The 21,989-nt window shown below is 44.1% G+C and overlaps 1 long non-coding RNA gene across 1 annotated transcript in view; it reads right to left on the bottom strand.

Annotated features, from left to right (window-relative positions):
• Positions 1 to 21,989, bottom strand: part of LOC104913664 (uncharacterized) — a 156,868-nt gene that overhangs the window by 25,819 nt on the left and 109,060 nt on the right. Inside the window, exon 3 of the long non-coding RNA XR_002120585.3 lies at positions 9,126 to 9,226. This is a non-coding gene — a long non-coding RNA (uncharacterized LOC104913664). The remainder of the gene's footprint in view (positions 1 to 9,125; positions 9,227 to 21,989) is intronic.

Raw genomic sequence — 21,989 nt, 5'->3', positions numbered from 1 at the left:
GCAGCAGCCTGGGTTCTCAAGTCTTCTAACAGAAGAGAAATTGTGTAAAACTAATAAAAATCATTTGGATACATCAAAATGACACAACATGGAGCACAACGCTATTATAAACTATTTAAAATTAATGTATTAATGTAATATAAAATCCATAAAAATTAGGTTGGGGAAAAAAACCTGGAAACTAAGATTTCTCCTGTGCTCAAAACAAAACATTTTGTCATTACCAAAATGAAATTCGAAGTCAAAACAATTTGCTTTAACTATTCCCCATCAAACGTTTTATTATAGCTGACCGGTTGCTGTGAAACCTCACACCAAAACCTTCAGCTCCCAACAGAAAATTGCTCAAGTTAAAACCAGCTAAAAATATTGGGGAAAAATAATTTAAAAAAAAAAAAAAAAAAAATCAGACTAAAGGGAGACTGCAGTTCTTTTGGCCCGCACCAGGTCCTTGATAATTGCTTTTGTATTGGAGACTTTGAAACACACAGATCAATGTGGCCTAGGCTGCATCAGGAACACTTCTGAACAACAGCCCAGCCTGTAAATTACTCCTGCTAATCCTCTTCAGCTCAGCCCTGTCCCTACTGATTTGTGAAGCCTGCAGTGGGATTACTGCAAACCAGCACGGCACGTGGCTCAGACAGCATCAGGAGACACCGAGCTCCCTGCGCCCCAGTCCTGCTTGGAATGGCTCTGTGCTAGGTAACAATTAGCAAAGACAGAAAACTTTTTTAAAATGCTTCATCTTAAAATGCACACAAATATACGAAAGGCCACAACGTTGTGCTGGAATAACTCCTTAGAGTCCAAGGACTGCATGTGCTCTACTGGGAGTCGGGCCATTAAGCGTGGATTTAAGTGCTCTGCTGTAGGCACTGGGGTTTGTTTTTGTTGTACAATTTGCCCAGAATTTTCAAAATCTCTCTTAATGTCTTCTTTTGGCCACTTTGCAAGCATGAAGCCATTTGTTGATCTCACTATTGCTTCATGCTGCAGAAGCTGGGAAAATCCATAAAGATTTTATTGCAAAATGCGTTACATACAGTGGTTTGGTCTTCAGGACCAAAAAGATCCCCTGACTGCACAACCTATCAGGTGCTGTGTTGTGACACAGAAACTTTGCTCTGCCTGAAGACACCACAGCATCACTTCTATGGGACAGGAACCTGCGGTTACGGAGCCAAATTCTCAACCTCTGTAAACCAACAGTGCCTCTGTCCACACTCTCCTTTCTGTTTGCTCTAACCCCTGTATCTCTCCTGGCTTTCCAGCCTTTCTCCCCACAGCACTTGGATCTCCATTTGCCCTTCTCCTCTTTCCTGTAACAATTCCCATCTCTCATACCCCTCCCTTGTTGCCTTCTATTTCTCCTTTATTTTATTTCCTCCACATCTCTCCCAGGACCCTACTCCCCCTTTTTCAGCTCCCTCCTTCTTGTCCTCCCCACGCCACGGACAGACATGGACGTATCCCTGTCAATAGCTGTGATTTCTGCAAACTGCTTGGACAGGGTCAAGGAGTTTTCTTCATTATCTTTTTATTGCAAACAGCCTCTGAATACAAGAAGCTCCATTAGTAAATATCGATGCACAGCAGGCTGGGTGCACATAGATTACCACGACACGTCAAACAGCAGAAATGACAAATAGGCAGCCGAGCGCAGGCAGCAAGAAGAGCTGTGTTAACGTAAGCAAGAAAACAGAGCGAATGCAACAAGGGAAATAATTAAAAACAAATACGTTGGCAGCTTCCCACCACTGGAAAGGCAGAGGGGAAATGGAGGCTTCAGGCTCAGGATTGGAAACCCTCACCAAGAGGCTGCTCAAGTTCTGAGTGCGTCTCCCCAGCTCTTGCAACTGCTGCTCACGTTACAGAGGTTTGCAGAGGACTCAAATCCATTTCCAGACAGAATTTGCTCCTAAACACCATGCTTTTACAGGAACTTTGGTGCACTCACATGGGGAGTTTGAGAAGGACTGTGACTGTGATGGAATCTTTCTGATGGCTTTGACCATCACCATCGGTGGGTTATATTTTCAGAAGATAATCTCATCTCAGCATGACTATATACATGTTTTGGAAGCTGCTATGAGATGTAATGAGAAACGAAATAAAGAGGTGAGCAGGAGGATGGAGGAAAAATTTGGAGAAGAGATGGGGACGCAGAATGAGATTCTAAGGGGAGATGATGGAAAAAATTCAACAAAAACTTGAATAGAAAGAGCCAGATTCATATTTTTCCCTGTACAGCTCCATCAAAACCTTCTGTTTTTTTTACCTGTGAGTCCAGTTCATAGACTGTCAAGGAGCTTTATGGATTGACACCACCTCTGCATCTGGGGCTGCAGTCCTGACAAGGATACACAGCACCATTCCTTGCGAGGGCACAACCTGTTATTGCTCCCAGTTCCCAGGACTCTTAGCTAAATATCACCAGTGGGAACTTCTGTTACTGCCAGCAGATTTCCCGTTGCCTCTCCAGAACATGCCCAGTGTCCTGAAAGGTCAGATTCCCTCAGTTTTAGAATTCAATTCTAACCCATTCTGCACATCCCATTTCTAGCTCTCCCTTAAACCTTTCAGCTTTGGGCGAGTCCCTGAAGATAAATTCAAGAAAAAAAAAACTTAGTGCTTCTCATAGAGACTCTTTCCTTCAGAACGGGGTAAATGGAAGTGTAGTAGAGGTATTTATGAAGATAAAATTGAGAGGGTCAAACCCATCTTGATTTTGGTTATTACAGAGCTTCACTTAGCCCACACAAACAGACACATGTCTTCCCTGTAACACCAGCATTCAGCTGCTTAGGATACTGAAGTATCCTAAGACAGAGTAAAATCTTACAGGAAACGGAGCAGGGCATGTAAGAACCACTATTATGTTCAGAAGGAAAGCTGACTCTCTAAAGTATCTTTCCTGTTCTGTATTTGAGGCTTCATGAATAGCATCCCTCTTCCCTATATGCAATTCCCTAACTTCTGAGATTTCTATGACTCATTGCCCCAAGCAGCAATGAATTTTTCTCTGCCAGCTTGCTAGTTCTGGAGTATTAACAGAATATTGAGAATCTAATTTCTGATCTCCCTTAAAACCTCTTGGTAAATGGATCTGGCTCACAGAAAGGACGAAAATAATGTGTGCAATAAAAAAGCCCCCCAAAAAAGGAGGAGAAAAAGAGAGAAATGAAAGAAAAAGATGGGATTTCCAGAGAGTCCTGACTGATCTCCACTTCATTATTGAAAGATAGGACTATTAAAGGCACACAGTAGGCCTGAAGGAATTGTGTGATCATTTGTGCAAATGGTAATTTCAGTGTTCAGTCTATCATATCCATAAACATAATGTGGCTGGGACTGACATGAGTTATAGCAAATCCCCTTCCCAGGAGGCTCTGTGCCACTTTGATGCAATGCCTGAGAACGCAGAGAGATGCAAAGGAAGCGACGCTTCCCCACCGCTCATCTCCGCCGAGCCGGTGGGTGAAGCCACTCTGATTACAGCAGATTTGTGGAATTAAATGGAGGAGCCATAGGGCTGACAAAGAAACTGTTCCAATTCCGGAGAAGCTCATCTCTGTCTTGTACTCACTCGCTCACATCACTGAACAAGCAGAAATCTGTTTGGTAAATAAAGATGTGTGATTTGGGCTCAACGCGCTCTTTGCTGAAGTGCTAATCCCAAGGGAAGCACGTGCCACACACTTGCCCATTCTAAGATGTGCTGCCTGGCTCTGGGTGTCCATGCATGCTTGTAGGTGGGGGAATACATGTCCTAACATTGAGACATCGCTCTTCTCCTCCTAGGGAACTCGGCAGCCAGCCATGCAAACAGGGATTTTCAGTTGTGCCTGGTAAAGCTGCACACCCTAATCCCATTGACCTTAATCTCAATCTAGTCATAAGAACTGAACATTCTCAGACGAATAAGAACCCATCAGCAATATTGTGAATTCAGCACTAAAACACCAGTCCTACACAGGGATAGCCTTGACCTCAGAAAACAATCTTGTTCTGTTTCTGACCCAGGCAAATGAAGCTTTCACGCAATTTTTCTCCAGGGAGACAAACACACCTAAGCTCCCCAGCTTTCCCAAGGCAAAGGGCAGAAATGTACGTTCTGTATTCATCGGTTCCGGAAAGTTGGAAAAAAGAAAGCAAAAAAGATATTTAATGTCACAGCGCTCAGTATTCTCTTCATACAGAATCCAAAGAACTGGATTCTTATTTGTGTAGAATTTCTGAGCACCACCTTTTTGACAAAGGCCGACGTTGTGCTGAATCCCATGGCACACACTGCACGAGAGCTTTACTTGATGAACCTCCCTGGGCCACATGGAGAGGGGAAGACAGCTGGGCTTTGCAGGGGAGTTTCTTTGAGAAGTGGACCCTAACAATGTCCTTTACTCAATGCATCACAGGCCTACAGCCCTCTCACCACTTGGCAACCCCACACACCAGCTTCACATTTCACCTCAGTCTCGTATTAAGACCATGAACAGTATTTAAAGTATCAGACACTTTTCTGAAAGCATTGCCTTTGATATTTCTACCAGCTCAATTTAAAACTTTGACTTGTTGATATTTTTTTTTTTTGCTTGTTTTTTAATTTTTGTCTGCTTGTTTTCTTTCGGATTTTGTCTTTCACAAGTAAGAAACAAGAGTCAATTAAAAGGAAACATTTTCTTTGCTCAAGGGAATTTGTCTGCAGTAGTAAGGAAGAGCTCTGTAAACAGGTAAACATGCTCGGCATACCCCAGGTCCCCAGAGCATCAGTGGGTTCGGATACCTCTGAGCTTGCCTGAAATTCTTCCTCATATCTCTTTGGATAGCATTTGAGTTACAAATCTGGATGTCCTGCAAATGGGCTTAGAAGACAGACCCATTAAAAAGCCTAAAAAATTGATTTTATACCTCAAGCATTCTTACATGTTGTGTTCCCAAATAGGATCTGGCTTTCTAAAGCAACCAGAACACAACTTCTGCATCTCACAGCAATGGATGCAGCCACAACTGACCCCCTGCCGTGGCACTGAATGCATCTTGGCTATGAGTGCAATTTGGGGCTGGCTTCAAACAGCAAGTTGCACTGGGGGCTGGGTGTAACTGGTGCAAGGAGAACTGAAGATGAGCTGCTTCTGTAGAGCCCACTGACAGCCCCAGGAGAAACAGACCCAGAGCAGATAGAAATGAGGGTTTGAAGTCTGAGCCAAAAAAAAAGGGAAGAGGATTTTTCCTGGGGTGAGGTCCCACACAGCCTGTGACCAGGACTACTGGAATCAGCCATGAAACCAGAAGAATAGCTTTGGTAGGGAAAGCTGCAGCTCATTAGGCTGCATTGCCTGGTCACACGTGGTTTCTCGCTCAGCTCAGCAAAGCCAGCTCAATTCTTTCCCCGATTAGACGTTGGCCTAAATTATAGAGTTCACACTCAAACTTTACAAAGCATTAATATTTAGATGGTAGGTTAAATTTCCATCTACAACGCCTTTGATTTTATGGGAAAATCACACACATTCTAGTTTATGTGGCCTACTTCTCAACTGCTCAGCTGGTTACTCATCTGGTTTTCTGCTGTTGGTTTTTTTTCCTCCACTGTAATTCTCTGACTTGCTGGAATATGCTAGAGTAGCACCTGATCTTTGTCAGTAAAGGAGACCAGAACCAGGCTTCCCTTCACCCAGGCCTTTCAGAGCCAAGGACACAACCACCCTGAGCCTGGTGCCTCCTGCGACTCATCTTTTGATCCAGGAATAAAACAAGGACATTTCCTATGTGCGTAGACCAAAACCCACCTTTACTTAATGCCCTTGCCCATAGGAAAGCAGGTAGGTTCTATCTGTTTTAATTTTTAAATGCTCAGTGGATGAAAACAAAGCTGCACTGCAAAATGAATTTCACCTCCCAGAGAAGAACTCTGCCACCTCTGCATAACACCATGAAAACAAGGGCTGGGAACAGGGAATGTTGCTATAAACTACAGAGTCATTAATGGGTGACTCTGTAATAATCAGGTGTATTTATAAACCAGGAACAACTTTCCCAGCAAGACTACTTTCCATCACCTCCCACCGCATTATTGTTCCCTGCCAAATCTGTCAGCTCACACTTGCATTGTTAATTAAGTGAACCACTCGAGGCAGGTGAACAGAGAGGAAACAACTGGTAATTTTCCCTGCTATCATTTCTCTCTTTGGGTCTCTGCACTAGGCTCTCTCTCTTTGTCCCCAGCACAGAGGTGAGCCCAGGAATTGCATTTGTGGGGAGAAATGAAGCAAATCGGGTAGAGAGGAAGGACAAAATTTGCTGAAAGCCTCATCTGTAGCTTTCATCATCTCGGGCAAATCCAGTGACTGCCTTCAGAGGGAGGGAGGGAGGTGGCAGTGCTGCAAGGATCAACAAAAACAGCACTTCATTCCACATCCCTATTCTTACCTCCTCATCCTCCTCCCTTCCTTCCTTTGCTCACTTAGGAAATGGCAACACTACCAAAATCCACAGGCATCTTCAGCTCCTTCCCCTCTCTCTTGACCTTTTCACAGTTCTAAGGGTTATTTAATGAGCTTAGAAAAATAATGCATCAGCTAATGGCAGAAACCCTGGAAGGGCAGTATTTAGTGAGCTTCCTTCTCCTCCTCACCCCCACCAGCAGCCACGTCACCTTCCAGCCTCCATTTTCTTGTCTAATTTCAAATGTCTTTAAATTAGTTCCACTTTATGAAACGGAGATCAGCAAGAGACCTGGAAAGGCAGTTTCTTTACAACCAAGATATAACAACTAGTGTACAACAAAAGACCTGTTACTGTAGACACACTATTACGTGTCATAAAGAAGGCCACAATACACTGTAAAATAGTGAGGGGATAGAATAACAAACTCAGAAGATCTGGACAGCTTAACTCGTGCTATAAAAGAGCTCATCAATCTAAGCAAAATTAAGAAAATTTGTTTTAATAAAACTATAAGTCAATAATCCTGCCTCTTCTCCAACAGAGACAAAAACTACTGCCCACAGACACTATGAACAACCCATCTTTCTTCCCAGATTTGAACTTGCCATGATTTCCAGTGACACTTGAGACTTTTATATAATTCAAGACAGAATCCAGAGGCTATACATGGTTCTGAAGATAACACCAAGTACAGCCTGGCAGCACAAACCTCCTTTTGAAATATTTTTGGGCTTCAGATGCTTCAGATGTAAGTGGAAATAGGCTGGTGCAAAACTGGGTCCTCAAATCAATGCCTTTGCTCTGGTAGGTAGCTGCTCCATATCACTATTTAATCAATCTTTGTCTAGGAGTAAACTAATCCTTTCCATCTGGAGAATCATCCATCATATTTGAGGGACTTAACCAAGGCACAGCAGTCGGTACTAGTTCTGTTTTGCTACCTTGGATTTCTGGTGAAGGGGAGACATCTCCAGGATAATCCAACACACCTGAGATTTGAGTCACATTTGGAGGAGGCTCTTACATTAATTATAGAGGAGTTTCGTATGACTAAATCCCTAAGGTAAGTACCTTCACCAAGTATCTAAAGTTAGATGGGATGAATCTCAAGTTTTCTGAACTCCCGGAAGTCTTTGCAGAAGAGCTCTCCTCTCCGCCTCTGAGAAGCCTGCCTATATTTTTCAGCTTAAATTTAATCATGGCTAGTTGGCATTCATTTGTTCTCGTGTCAGAGCTACCCTTGAGCTTAACAGATCATCTCCTTCCCTGGCACTTTGAATTGTTCTGCTCCTCTTATCCTCCACAAACCTCTCACTCGTTTAGCAACAGCAGTTATTTATTTCTCTAAAGAACTCAAGCCTTTGACTCCCCATCCACTTCATTATTCCACCAGTCCTTCCCAGAACCTGCTCCTCCCCAAGACAGTCTACATTGGACAGGGTATCTAGAAACATACTGCAGTAAAGATGAAGGAATACCAGGTAATAATGTCAAAAAGATTTGCTTTTTCTCATGTTTTATTAGATATGTTGCCTCAGGTATCTGAGAACGCTTCCTTTTCCACAGTTCCACCACTTACTGTTGCTTCAGTGACCTAGGGTGGTCAAAGATATCCAGGTGTTTCTTGGTTTCATAATCACCACTTTCCTACACAGATTTTTCTGTTCACTTGTCCAGCAGTTATCAGCAGCCCAGTAAATTCCACTCAATTAACACTGGCTTTTTCCACTATCGTTTGTCACTGGTATTTCGTGTCCATTTCCATTAGTAGTGAGAATATGAAATCGGATAAGCCAGGACTGACCCTTCCACAACTTTATTAGTGACCACCCCCCCTGAAATATTTCCTTTCCTGGAGAACCCATCTCTTTTTGCAGCACTTTTCTGATCTGATTTAACTTCATTTTACCTACCTCTGTCTTAATGAGTATTTCTCATACTGCATATATCAAATGTTTCTAGCTTATTTGGGTTCAGATCTAAAGCACATCAACGAGCTAGAAAATAGTTACCATATTATTCTTCTGTGGTCTTTTCTTGCAGAACACATTGTGATCCATCTTACTGTTTTAATTATTTTGCCTTTCAAAGTTGTTTTTGCTACTACAGAGGTCACACTAATAGACTTACAAATGCCTTGATCACTTTTTCCCTCTAAAATAGATGTGCCATGATTTCAATTCTTTTGTAATACAGTATCAACCTGCTTCTGCACCAATGTTCTGTAAAACAGCTCTTTCAAATATCAGAAATAAAAGCAATTTCTTCCCCTCATTATCATCTCATTATCAAACCTCTTGCATCATCAAGCAGTTTGAGTTTTATTTCTACCTCAGCCATAATGATTTAAATGTCCACACACACCATCCCATTTGTGCCCTGCTTTCACACCATGGTCATTATCAACATCCTTACTGAAACTGAAAGGAAATTATTCATCTTATTTTGTCACAGGACATTTATCCTTTTGACTTTCTGAATCTACCTAGTTGCCTGACGGCTTTAATCTAGAGAATTACACAATAGATGCCTTTTATCCTAGGATCTCCAGCCATCTCCCTTGTGCTAATGTAGTCAGTTACATTGAAAAAAATTAATAAAGTTATTTCTAGGATTAAGAGAATGATCTTATGCCTCAGAAAGGGAAAAAAGAAAAAAATATATAAGTTACTCACTCTAATTAGAAGTCCACGTGCAGCCCCAGGTGTTGAACAGAGCTGGAGTGATTCCTCCAGTGTACCCAAACGATGGACACAGTAACACAAGTCAAGTTTATCTGGAAAACATATTGTTGAATATTGAGGTCAGATTTATTCCTCTAGAGGGAAGCAGAAAGACTTTTGTCCTCAAATTATGTAAGTTTACCCAAAATATATTCTAGGCATGTAAGGCAGAGAGCAGCTTCCTTCTTGGTGCTCTGCACAATGATGACTTTCACTTTAGTAAATAAAGCCACTTCTTGTCTCATGATCCAATACTGAAATGTGCATACAAAAACCCAGATTTAAGTGGTGCTATCAGTAGGGAAAATTCTGTGATCTACATTCAGTTTTAATCCGGGAGTTATGAATCTGAATTCTCATCTGGTTTTGTACTTGGAAGGAGAGCTCCTTCTAAAGTCAGACCTGACGGTGGTCAGCCAGCTGGCTGCCTGGACAAGCCATGTTCCATCACCCTCCAGTACCCCATCAAACCCACTAATTGGGGACTGAGCATTTTAGAATACAAAAACATCAGAGTGGGGACATCGCCCTTCAGCCCCATTCATTTCCACGTTTTCTCAGTTCCTCTGTTGAATATTTTCACTGGATCTCTAGCGTACGCACTGTCACTCATTCTGGACCGTTTTCTTTCTATTGCATGTACTAATAGCATCTGCTACACATACATTGCTGCTCAGCAGAGAATGGGGACTTTAAGGACTGTCAGATGACTGGAGACGGATTACCTAGGGGTTCCTTCTCCTTGAATTATGCTCCTATGAAATCCTCATCTGCAGGCTGCAAAAGGGAAACGACAGAGAGAAAAGAAACAGCTTCTCCCTGTCTAAACTTTCTGAGGAGCCTGTCGCGCTAAGTACTGGCCTGTCTCCTCTCGTTTGTGTTAACAGTGTCTAAATCACTCTTTCAACTCGCTGCCTTCCACAGGAGGAGCTGAGGCAGCAGCACAAATGGATCCTTAAGTACAAGGGGCTGGAGTGAGCTATTTCCATACGTACTTGGAGGTAGAAAAAAAAAAATAAAGGTACTTTTAGTTTCAGGTTTCTATCTCTCTTCCATTAACACAAGCCTAGGAACCACTTTAGGTTTGATTTTATATTAAACACATCTCAAAATAACTTAAAAATGGGTCGGATTCTTAATATCAAATAATAACATCCAGGGATGAGCGTGGTTTCTGTACTGGTGGCCACGTGAGATGGCAGCACCGCAGCTCTCACACAGCTCCATGCTCAGGGCACTGCGGGCACAGGTGGACAACCAACCCAACCCAACCCAACCCAACCCAACCCGGTGTGCTGCCTGCTGGCCTTGATGGTGTTTGCTCCAGGACAAGGCACACCTGCTAAAGGCTGCTGTTGCCTTTCCCTTTGGTATAACAGGTGGAAAAGTGCCAAGAGCCAAAGCTGTGTCCTCTGGGGCTGATAGTGCCAAATTCTTTCCTATTTCCCACTAGCAGGGAAGAAGAAAAGCCAAGAGTGGGTGTGCAGCATTGCTCTGGGGCTTGGACGTGGTCAATAAGTTGACCCACCTGCCCCCAAACAGCAGTGAGGCAAAGCCAGGCCAAGCTCGGGCTCCTGCAGCCTCAGTCTGTGCGTGCCTGCTCTGCTGGAAGCTCTATCTTTGGAGTGTTGCAGTCACCAAAAATGAGACTGAGGCCGCCTACGGGCTCTCTTGCTAAAATTGCTTTCATTTAGAACTATTTATCAGCATTTTCACACCATTTTTCAACCACTCTCCTCAGCAGCTCCATGCAATGCAAATACCTCCAAGTCATCACGGCAAGCCAAGAGAGCCCAGCCTGATAAAACATAATGCGCGAGGCAGGGAAATTCAATTACAGCGGGCTGATGTGCTAGCCCCAGCTTTTTGCTTCAAAGGGGAGGGATAACAGGTAGACAGATTTTCTAGACATGTGTGTGCAATCGCTCTTGCTGCTGATCTCTCCGAGGAAAAGTGACAGGCAGCTTCAAACTCAGACTGCGAGAACTTAATTCCTGGAATGTGACCCACTGCAGAAGCTGAAACTGCACCAACACCACATAAGCTTGGTTTTGAGGAGGTACATTAGGCAAATTTCACCCTTACGCCCAGCGCTAAGTGTTCAGGATTAAGTTTGAAACATTTCTATGATTTGAGGGTGGAATGATTTAAAAATGATTTTAAAAAACCTTTGACCATAGCAACATGGCAAGGAGGGAAATTGGCACGTTTGCCTTATCAGCCATTACACCAGGTAAGTAGAAGTCACAGGTTCTTTGCGTGCATTTCTCTGCATACGTGAAACTCATCCCAGAAAGCTGAAGACCAGATAGACAAACTTTTCAATATTACATCAGCAATGTGCATTGGTGGGCTCTGAGCAGCCTTACCAGCAGGTAGGAGGCTTGCTCTGTTACCACTGAGCGCATAGTGAAAATCCAGGGCACAGCTCTGATGCTGGTACTGTTTCCAAAATACTCAGATTACCCTGTGATACTCCCCTCATTCAGAGGCTTTGCTGCGCAGCAAGCACAGAAGTGTTACCCTATCTCCATATCTCTTTAGAGCACAGCACTGTCCTGTGGTGCACTTCAGAAATCTTTCCTGAACATACGCACACACACCTTTTTCCCCATCCTTTGAGTAATTATTTTTGTTCTGACAAAACCAGAACAAGCAGAGCAGCTACGAATACCTCTGAAGCTCTCAGAGAGCAGGCACAGCCCACACACCAAGCTGCTCCATGCTAAAACCCAACACAAAACTGGCATGGCTGAATCTGGTTGAGGGACACTGCCTGGGCACTGGGAAACCTGCAGGTGGGGTGAGAAGGCTCTTCTGCATCCCCAGGGCTGCTTGGCACCCTCCAGGGCTCCTTGCAGCCTGCAGGGCTCACAGAATCAAGGGGGTTGAAATGGACTTCTGGAGATCACTGAGTCCAACCCCCTGCTAAGGAAGATTCACTGCAGCTGGTTGCATGGAAAAGTGTTCAGGTAGCTCTTGGTTATCTCCAGAGAAGGTCATCCCCTAACCTATACTGACACATACAGTTATGCTGCACAGTTTGGTAATTCCGAGCATCACCTGCACAAGTGCAAAGCCTTATTACTGCTATCTATTACCTTAGGTAAATATTGGAACAACAGCATTTGGAACACAACACACCAGGATGCAAGTAGTTCAGCCCTGAGCTCTAAGGAGCTCACTGAACTGTTATGCTGCTGAACTCCTCTTTGGGCCTGTGGTGATCCAAGGAATTAACTTGGTCCTATCTGCAGAGATTGAAGGGCACTGAGATGTGGCTGCACTGCCTGCACCTCTGTGTAATTTCAGGCTGGTACTTAAAGCCCACGAAGTTTGCACAGAAGTGCTTTTATAAGGAGTGCTTTCCTGTCCTGAATGCCAATGCACTTGCAGCTACATGAAAATCAATAGCAGCAAGAGGAAGGAATCCTCTGTGGGGAGAAACATCTTGGAAAAGCAGATATAAAGGATCCATCGCCTCACGCTAATATTCCATTTCAGAAAGCCAATTTATTATCCCTAAGGATTGGAATATTCTGTTCCAGGAAAGGGGTTGTTTTGAATAGATGTGTGTGAGTGGAGACACACACACACACAAACATATTGATCCAAGCTGTATTTATGATTCCTCAGATCTCTAAGAAATTGATTTCAGACTATTCTCCCTCTCTCTGCCTCACTCCAGCTGAAAATCAAAGCTCAAAATCAGTGTAGGATCCCTTAAAGAATTATTCTGATTGGGAAAAAAAAAAAAATAAGTGGAAAAAAGTTTATCTGGAAAGAAAAACCCCTTCAAACCAAGAATCCTGTGGATTTGGTGTTCAATACTCTGACAAGCATCTTTTCAAAGAAACCGAAAACTTAGAAATAGCATTTAAGATTAAAAAAGCAAACAAACAGCTCTGCTTCTTTCTTCCCTTTTCAAGGAAAGGATTGAACTTATTTTCAGCAAGTTCAGATGACAACTTGAGTTTTCAATTGCTCATTTTCTCTCAATAAAGTTTATCCCTGGATTTCAGTATTTTCATTAATGATTTTATTTACTGATTTATTGGTTTGTTTTCTTGGGCAATTACACAAAACTGGAGTCACAAAATTGCCCCTCTGCCAGCCATCCGCACTGGCACACACCTGCAAAGGGGATTCCAGCTCTGAACCTAAATACACAGCCCATCTTTATTAAGTCAAGTGCCAAAACTCTGTCATCTTTAAGCCCCACCTTAAAACAAGACCTGCAGCTTCACTGAGTGTTAAACTTCCTGAAGAGCGGATGCACAAAGCATTGCTTTGAAGGAGGTTGGCCTTCAGCTGTTTGGCAGAGCTCTGCAGGCTCCAAGCAGAATTGTGCTGAGAGCACGTATCCACAAACTCACCCTTTGGTGTCCGAGCACCCAGAAGTTTCACCTGAGCATGGAAAGATGCACAAGATGAGAATGGTTCTCAGCTACGGATCCTCAACTCCTTCCAGCTCCAACCATCACCTTCCCCCATTTTTGTCTGCCCCCCGTGCTTCCCAGCCCTCTCAGTGCCTTACCCACCAAAGGGCTCCACTTCATTTCATTCCAAGCACCACACACCAGCTAATTATAAGCCAAACACAAATTAAACCCATCTTCCCATCCTCCTCTCCGAAGCCCCTAATTGCCCATTACCCTGCATTGTGCTCTGACACAAAAGTAATTCTACTAAGTGGGGAGTTTTGTTGTTGTTTTTTCTTTCATAAAAACTGTTAATTTGCTATTAAATCTCTTGTTGAAAGACTAATAGCTTAATGAATGCATTAAACATGTGCAAATTAGTTTTTTTTAACTGCGTTACTTAGTTGAAGATTGAAAGGCTATGATACATCATCGTTGGCTCGGTAGGATTTAATGAGGCATTAGGCCATCTTCTGTCTTGGAGGCCAGACTTATGAATGATCCCCAGTTCTGGGCAGGCAATGCTTGTCCCAGGTCCTTCTCCTGCTGGTGACGTATATTTTTCCCTTTGCCTGTTTCTTCCCCCATCACCGCTGATGTACACGAAATAAATATGTAGTTTCCAGATCAGTTTTATAATGAAAAGTAGCCCATTGCTGATGACAAATGTTGTTTACAGTCACTAGAAAAGAGGGTGGAATAGCGAGTGAATATATTAGAGGAAGAGAGGATAGCTTTTATATTCATTATACTGCCATTTTGGGCCCGTGAAGACACATAACCTTTCTTTTTCTCCCTTCATCATGCAGTCACTTTCAGACGTCTACATTAAAATAAAAAGCTGCAGGCAGTGTGTTTTGCATTAGCTACTATCAATGATGAAGACATTTTCCACCAGTCAAGCAGAGCTCACTGCAGGAACACCATCCTTCTGAACACGTTCAAGGAGGTTTTTCCTGGGTGCCCTTCCTACTGCACCCCTCCTCAGGTTCTACCTGCTCCACACTGAATAAATCCTACATAGGATACCAAATAGAGGCCAGTGTAAGGTTCTGATCCTGCTGGGTCATACAGGAGAGTGGAGCCCATCAGGATGATGTAGCACAGCAGCAGCCATTGGTGCCTACTGAGAAGTAGGCAACTTCTGCTAAGCAGGTTATTTATGAATATTTTAGACTCATAGGGCCTGAAGTGAACGCCACAAGCCTTATCTACTGAGGGTTGAGAGCAGGTACCCAAACTCCACCATAGACTGCATTTGAGCTGTGGAAATCCTGCTGGATGGCCCATACATGGGCAGGGTCTGCAGAAGCTTGCAGACAGCCAGCACAAACTCATTCCTGCAGACTGGAAACATGAACAGATTTGGAGGAAAGTCTCTTCTGTGAGGCCAGGTAGACTTCTGCTGCTCAGGGAGAAGGGGAAAACAAAGGAAGGACAATGGGGTTCATGGAAGAAAGCGTTCTGTGTTGGCAATGACAAAAAAGAAACTCTTTATTTTGAGGAAAATTTAGATAAATTAAACTTCAGGGCAGGGAAGTATGGTTTTAATTCTGGGGTTCTGCCTGTCAGTTGAAGAGTACGAGGTCTGTGGTGAGGTGGCGGCAGGAGCTGACACGTGCTGGAACAAACCCAGAGTCAGACAGCTGGCACCACTCCCACCCTCACATCTCTGCTCCACACCATGATCAAAAGGCTGTCAGATACTAATGATGTCTTAATGCATCATTTCCTATTCACACTGACTCATGTGAGACATCTTGGGCAACTGAGTTTCATTGGTCACATACCACGGCTCCTTCTGCAGTGATCTGCGATTCCAGAGTCAGAACAACTGAGATAGGACCCTGGTGTGAATCACCATCTTTTCAAACCTTTCTCCACTGATTTCACATGGAACTTTAGTGATTCCAGCCACTTATCCCTTAACAGTCAAGTCAGATGTCTGAAATTAGACAGTGAACAGCCTTATAAGATTATAACTTATTCATCTCTGAAAACTCGTGTATGCTACAATTAATGGCTTGTGGTGAGACATTGCCTAGGGGCCCAGAAGAGCCACATAATTATTGCTGAGTCGGTGATTTCATCTGAGCTGGTACCTCCACTGCATGATGGAAATCTCATGGAAAGGGCACTCAATGGAAGGAACATCAAGGACACATGGCCCTGTCTCTGAAGACTTTCAAGACGAAGCTGGATCAAGCCCTGTATTTAGCTGTGCATGTCCCTGTTCATTGCAGGGGAACTGGACCAGATGACTTTTAAAAGTCTCTTCTAACTCTAAGGATTCTATGACATTCCACAGAACAGGAAATGAAAGAGGGCTTAAGGACAGTTCTTCTACAATATCATTTAATGGTCAGGCAGTGGCAGCAGGAAGGTTCACAAGCTGGTCCTTTATTCCCTTAACGTGCTTAAATTATTGGTGGTGTTAGAACTGTAGGAAATTCAGGCTATTCCACTCATACCCTGTACTTACAGCTGATCTGTCTTACACTGACTCACATCATATGACTTAAGGAGCAGTATCCTACATCATCTGAGTAAGAATGAAAAGGAAGTCCTGATTGTGCTGAAATCAGTAATAATTTGGCCACAGTATCATCTGTGGTGCTCCCCTTCCACATTTATGCCAGGTGGTTTGCAGTGGAGCCAGAGCAGAGTGAAACTGTCAGGCAAGTCTCTTCCAAGGGCTCTGGCTTCCAGGGGAAGGTACAAGGAAAATAACTGATGTCGGGTTAGGAAACATTCCTATCTACTGAGTCCTAAGGACATGCCTCATATAGCACCCAGTTCTCTGACACATTCATTAATTTGTTAATTAATTGGAGCACAGCTTCTGAGCTCCATTTAGCCAACCGAAAATTCGGGGTTTAGTTTCACCATCCCCTGAAGGTGCACCCAGAGGGTGATTGGCAGCTGCAGGAGATGCATTATTCATCCCATCTCTCTGGTTATGGGTATTAGTATGAGAATAGTCAGTCTTTGAGACGTGTAATACTGTGCACAGACTTATGCAAGATCCTGAGCAACCATCCTAGACAAGGTACCCACCTCTCAGGTGGTTAATGCAATGAGTGGGATCCCATCACACTGACACTGGAGAACAGCTCCATTAGTGCACTTGAAATACAATAATGTGTTGGAAGGTACAGCAATAATAGTGGGGCGGCACAATCCCAGGCTGCAGCAAATGAAGAAAAACCCACAGGTAGAAGCCACAAACACAAAAGAAGAAAATCTGCTTACCTTTGGAAGGCCACAGGTAGGCAGGGATCTCCAACAAGATCCCCTCACCTCCACTGCCAACCCTTAAATGAGGACTGGGAAGGGGTGGATCTTGGCTCCATCCCTTCTGGTCACTCAGCTGTATTGCATGCAGCTCAGCTTCCCTGGGTTGGCCCTGCCTTCCCACCAGGTGCTCAATCACTGCTTCAAGCCATGACTTTGCATTTCCACTACAGCACTCTATTAATGCACCAACAGGATAGAATAAACACCTTCCTAAATTCAGCTAATCTTTTTGCACCTCATAAGTTACGAAAATGTTTTACAGGTTATTAGAAGAGCTCACATCACCCATAACTAGAAACACTGGATTTAAAAGCCTACGTTGATGCCAACTGTTCCCCTTTAGAAATACAACTGCTCCTGGGGGAGAGAAGGAAGTCCACAGACTTTACAACACAGCTGATGCTGGAAGCATGTGGGCCCGTACACAAAGAGCAGTAGGAGCCTGTGGTTTCAAAATATTTAAACCTAAATATTCATGCATGGCATATTAAGAACAACTTTTTTTTTTTTTTTTTTTTTTTTTTTCTTTCCAGGATAGTTAGAAATCAGAGGCATTCACTCAAACCTTCGAGAACTGTGACTAATTGTACCCCGTACACAGGCAAATATTGGCACACGTGCAGTGGAAGAATTCCCTGCTATTCAAGGCAAGCAGTTGTGTGCTCTCAGAGCCTACAGCCTGCGCTCGTATTGTTACCTGCACACAGCACGGCGACGCACAAGGTCAGCGGTAGACTGCACTCCTATTGTTGGTGTTTGAAGAGGGAACATTTTATCCTTCACAACAAATCTACATATGGGCTATTGAATGAAATACAATAGCCTCACTACATTACTTCATCCATTAGCTAGATGCCTGTAAGAAAAATAAAGCTGTAGTTTTTTTAAGATCCATTATGGATTGTGAGGTAAACAACTTGCATTCAGGCTGAAAACTGCTATCTGATCCCCAGAGCAGACAATTTTTTGGTTTGTATCATTCAGTGGGAGGTAGATGACTTCCTTTAGCATTATTTAGTACTGTTTTTGTGGGGCAGGATGATGCCATTTATCAGCGTTGTGTACACAACCAGGGAGACACACTTTAGGAGTGTTGTGAGCAGCAGTGATTTGGAGAACGGCACATCCTTGGTGCAAGCAGCGGCTCCTGCACTGCCAGGAGTGTGCTGCCAGGTCCTGGGGTTCAGCCAAGTTCCTCCACTTTGCCCCACAGTAGGCAGTAATAACACTGCTTGCTCTTTATCCTGACCCAGTCGCTGCCAAGCACTTCTCACAGCATCAGCAATTGCACATCGATAAGGCAAGAGCCCTGCTGTTGAATGGAAGAAGGAGGAGAAAGATATTGTTGCTTCTCTTTCTTTTCTTTTTTTCACACCTCTCACAAACAGCTGAAGAAGCCTTCCCCAGTATTTCATGTCCCTCCGAGCTCAGGGCTCAGCTCCATGCTGAAGACCTAACATGACAATGATTCTTCAAGGATGCAATCGGCAAACATGGGGGATAGAGAAGCAGACATATTTACACAGCAACATACTCTCCTTCAAGCAGCCCTCATATTAGGAGGGCTGCCTGCTCTCTGTGCCATGGATCACCTCAATCTGGCCAAGGGAACAGGAATTTTGCCCTAGCATTTGCAGTGGGATGCTGAAAAGTGTGCATCACGTAGGAGTGGGACGGTTGGATGGTTTGGGTTCGGCAAGGAGAGGACTCAGCATCATCAGAAACTGAAGCACAGTGAGTGGGATGTATGTGGCAAGTGGAAGGTAAGGCGTGCATCTCCTGCAAGTGAGGAAGATGTGTGCAGGAGGGTCTAAGGGAAACCTCTTAGGTTGGAAAGAATTATGCACTCCTGCAAATCTGGCATCCTCCTGTCCTCTCCCATTAGAAACGTGACTCCTGCAGCAAGGAACAGCATGGAGTCTGTGAGCACTGAACATTGCACAGCCCAAGGGGAGCTGCATCTCTGCTGGGCACCTCTAAGTGGGCAGAGGTTGCATGAGATGCCCTGAGTCTGCATGGAAAAAGGAGCTGTGAAACTGATGGGAGGAAACACTGTTTTGAGGACGCTCCCTTTGAGCCTGAACCAACTAAAACACAAGGCAGATGGAAGCAGGAGGCCAAGCACCGCTTGTTTCTTGGATGTGCGGAGCACAGGCTTCACTTGGGCCATGGTGAGGCCCTGCACAGCCTGTTGAGGAACCAGGCAGCGGAGAGGACAGGCAAAGACACATCCAGGCCATGAGGCAACAGACAGGGATCCCACAGGCATCACTCCTAACCCAAAATGTCCAGTGCCATTGTTCAAATCTCCCCTTTAAACTAGACCAAAGTTCCTGTGCTTCCTTACAGCCTTGGTTCGGCCTACAGCTCATTTCACCATCCCTGCCTCTGGTCTCTGTGAATCAAAGCAACTTTCACAGCATTGCGTTCCCCACAGGCAACATGCCCCTCAAAGCTTCTTCCACTGCCCCAGCATCACCTCCTTCTGCTCCTTCAGATCTGTTTCTTCTGCAGCACATTTAATTAAAGCCTCTCTAGGAACCTCATGAGCAAGTCAATACAGTGCCCAAGGTAGGATGTGTTAAAATAAGGTTTAAAGTGAGTAGGTATGAGAAGAACTGGAAGGATGGTAGGCTTTGCTGTTAAGGATCTGGAGAAAGGCAGGATCCATAACTCCCTACTTAGGTCTACGTTACTATTAAGGAAAATGTCCATGCTCTCACTGCAGTCATTACAGATCCAATTCAATACACTCCTATCCCTAAATCTGCTGACTGTAAAGGCAGATCTTCATAAGTGGTCACGGAAATTGATCGGGGCAATAAGGGGGCAATATCCCACAGCCCACCCAATCAGCTGTGTGATTCTGGCCATATGGAATAAGCTCATCTGTATGGTCTGTAGTCTTCTTTCTCAATTACCCTGCAGCTGTATCTGTTCCAAAAATAACAGCTAGCTCTTTCGCATTTTGTGATTGTGCCATCATAATTAAAATAAATTCCAGTCTCCAAACAGCAGTTGTAGGAGCCCATCAATTTCAAGGGGAGGGATGGAAAAACATTTTTTCCAAATTATATTCACTCCAGCCTACCTGGTTTCAAAACTGTCCTTGATTCAATTTGGTTGCTGTGGAAACAGCCATGACATCAGACTTGGGAGTCGTGACATCGTCGAGTGAATAATCTCATGCTGGAGAAGGCAGCTGGAAAAATGGAGCAAACAAATGTGTTTATCCACAAATGTTCCTACCATGAGGAACTGGAATCTCCAGTGGTAATTTACCACACGTTGCTAATGCTTTTGTTATAATATATTTCTTAATTCTTTTTTCTTTTTTTTTTTTTTTTTGGCTGGATATGAAAGTTCATCAGGGCTGGAACAAACAGGGGAAGCATATTGAAATGAGCATTACAGATCTGTCGTGCTCTAGTTTATGGTCTTTTCTCAGTGATACACAGTAAGTAAAACAAGCACTGATTGAGTCAGCTGCCTCCTGGGTGTTCATTTGCTGTAGTGTGAGGAATATTAATGCTAAGTACATCCGTGTGCATCAGGAAAGGCAGGAGGAGGCAAGCAGATTACCCCGGCTTAGGGGTATTATACACGCGTCTGCAACTTCCAAAGACACAGAGAGGAAACATTTCTGTGGGTTTTTGTCTCTTATCTTCTTACAGTCTTATAGATTTCAGAGATGCATTGCCCCGGAGTTTTAATACTCAGAGTTTTTCAGGGGGGATTGTGATTTTTTTTTTTTTTTTAAATCCTCCTTTCTACCGAAGGAAAAAAAAGAAAAAAGAAAAAAAAGCAAGCAGTGAAATTCATCAGGATAAAGAAAAAACAGATTCCAAGAGAAGAAAGAACAGATGAAAAAGAAAAGTTTGATTAAAATCCCCTCTTGTTCCATGTGTTTGATGTAAATATCTTCACACCTTTCTCTTCCTTGCAACCTCAGCAGAGGGTTCAGCCCGTCACCAGGGGATTGAGTTCCAGGCTCAGGGCTTTGTAGTTGCTGCTGCTCTTGCTGCTGTTGTCTAAAGGGATTATAAGCCTTTGTAAAGCTTGTGTTAATACCCTGGAGGGGAAAAATAAGTTTTCAAATAATCTTTTTTTTGGTGCATCCCCTGGCTAAGGGACCCTAGCAATAGTGAAATTAGGATGTGTTTCGGCTTCAAGAGCAGGCCACTTGATGTTCATGAGCCATGTCTGCTGCCTGTGTGCCCCAGCCTGTCCCAGATGTCCTTGTGCTGTTGACACTGGGGCCCATGGGGAGCAGCAGTGCACTGCTCTGCTCACCAGGAAGAGCATTTCATCTGAATTAGGTGCTGGGCTCCCACCGCATCCTTCAGCAACATACAGAGAACCTTATGCTGTATATGTTCTTTGGCAAATCCCAACTCAGGATCCAACTCCACAGCTTCACTCTGACTCTCTGCATCCTTTTTAAATATTTTTTTACCCTGCAGCAGGATTGGTTTTGAGCTACATCGCACCACTTCCCTTCAGACGCTCTGCAAAGATGCTAAGGAGCGCATTGCTGGGCACTGCGGGGCCGTGCTCTGCTCAGTGCCAGCCAGCAGTCCGGCCCACCAGGTGAGGGGTTGCTCAACAAGGGCTGCTGCAGGTGCTCAGAGGCTGGCCCAGAGCTTGGAAGCTACTCAGTGCTTGCTTACATCACGGTCACCCATTTCATCGGCTCTGCCAGCCTTTGGGAATGGAAGTGAGAAAATGACAGTGGAAAGGAAAAGTGCTGAAAGAAGGGAGAGATGTGAAGGGGAAGTTCTTTAGAAACTGAGACCTCCGAGCATCTCATACAAGTGCCTTCCATGAGCTCCAGATTAGGGTTGTATTGAAGAGGTGAAGGCAATGCAGCCCATCTTTTTGTATGGTTGACACAAGCATCCAAAGCAGAGCTGCTCAGATACACTCATTGTTGTGCTTTTTGCTACCAGGCAGCGTTACGTGACAAGAGGCTCATCCCTGCAAAAAAAAAGCACAGGAGGAGGCAGGGAACCCTGATGAGAATGGCAGAACCTGAGCAGGGCTGGCACCAAAGCACGTCAACCCCATCCCTTACCTGAGACCCCACCACGATCAGGAT

Source organism: Meleagris gallopavo, chromosome 19 (assembly GCF_905368555.1).
Source record: "Meleagris gallopavo chromosome 19, MGAL_WU_HG_1.1, whole genome shotgun sequence".
NCBI classification, from domain to species: Eukaryota; Metazoa; Chordata; class Aves; order Galliformes; family Phasianidae; genus Meleagris; species Meleagris gallopavo.
This window is presented reverse-complemented; position numbering and strand designations above follow the sequence as displayed.